The sequence below is a fragment of the Pteropus vampyrus genome, unplaced genomic scaffold (genome assembly GCF_000151845.1).
Source record: "Pteropus vampyrus isolate Shadow unplaced genomic scaffold, Pvam_2.0 Scaffold113, whole genome shotgun sequence".
Lineage (NCBI taxonomy): Eukaryota > Metazoa > Chordata > Mammalia > Chiroptera > Pteropodidae > Pteropus > Pteropus vampyrus.
Genome location: NW_011888894.1, coordinates 3,171,449 through 3,173,038, shown reverse-complemented (window position 1 = coordinate 3,173,038; position 1,590 = coordinate 3,171,449).

The window sequence follows — 1,590 nt, the reverse complement described above, 5'->3', positions numbered from 1 at the left end:
TTTTTTTTTTCATTTGAACACTTGAAATTAGCATGTCCATTGTGTTTTTGTTTTACTACCATGAAGCAATTAACTCACTTCTGACACTATCTACTTGGATAGTGTGCTAGACCCCACAGGTTAAGCGTTCTATCCTACAAAACTTTTCCCACTCCAACACTTCAGATGCCAATTCAAGTCCGGGTTGCCTGTCACCTGTGCTTCTGACTGACCAGCTATAAATTAGGGGTTCCCACGATTCCTGATTTGGGTTTGATCAATTTACTAGAGTGGCTCACAGAATGCAGAGAAATGGTTTACTTACTAGATTACCGGTTTATTAAAAAGGGTACAACTCAGCAACAACCAAATGGAAGAGATGCATAGGGCAAGACATGGGGAAAGGTATGTGGGGTTTCCTTGCTTTCCCCACATTTCCACATGGTCACTAACCTTCTGAATCCCAACCTCTTGAGTTTTTATGGAGACTTCGTTATATAGGTATGATCGATTAAGTCATTGGCCATTGGTTATTGAACTCAATCTCCACCCCCTCGTTCCTCCTCGGTAGATAAGGCCAAGGGTGTGGGCCACCAAATTGGCCCTAGTGATTGCTATCTATCTTCTTTTCCTGGTATACCCCTTTAAATTGTTATTTTTATTTTTCATCTAGTGTATAGTTTAATTCATATATTTAAAAGTATGTGTGAAATTAAAAGTAATAATCGTTTTAATAGTAATAATCACTAACATATATTGGGCACCGAGTATTGCATGACAGACTGTTCTAAGTGCTTTCTTTGTATTAACAGAGTTAATGCACATCCCAGAATTAGATAGCAGTATCCCTGTTTTACAGCAAAATAACTTGCTTCTGCTTTTGCTCCTGCCTTTCACTGTGACTCTGCAAACTGTTTAACATCCAGAGGATAACTTTTTTCTGACAGCTTCTGGGGTTGGAGACGGAGCTGAGGGCACCTTAGGGCAACGCTAACACTTTATACAGTCTCCAGTAATTGGGTGAATCGCTCATCTGACAAATTGGCTTTTGGCAAATTAGTCTGCTTTCACATATTAATAGCCAAGCTTGACCAGCTGGAAACAGAGATTTACTGGAAACTGCAGTGAAGTGAGAAGGGAGGGAGCAACAGCATACGTGAAGTTTGCACCTGACAGGAAAAGAGAATTACACAAAGGGTACAGGGCAAGGCCGAGGCCTCTTTCTGGATCACTGAACTGAAGATCATAGCCGGGGGCGGGGGTGGGGGGTGGGGGTTCGGGTGGTGAGGTGGAGCAATGCCTAGAAACCACGCAGAGGATGAGAAAGAAGGCAGAGGGAGCTCACCATTTGGAACTCTTGTAGGCGAGTGGCTCCCACCTCCAGGCAGTCTTGTGCAGCTGTGCACCGAAGGGGTGAGCGCAACTTCAATCCAGCCCACACTCTGCCCTCCAAAGCTTGTGGCCTGACGGCTCAGCCAGGCAAAGGGGCCTTTTCCTCCACACAGAGACACAGCTTGCTAAGCCCAGAGCCTGCATGAGCCCACAGTCGGCACAGTTTTCAATTCACACCAAGGAGCCTTATAGGCTGCCAGACGATTCACCAACAGATAG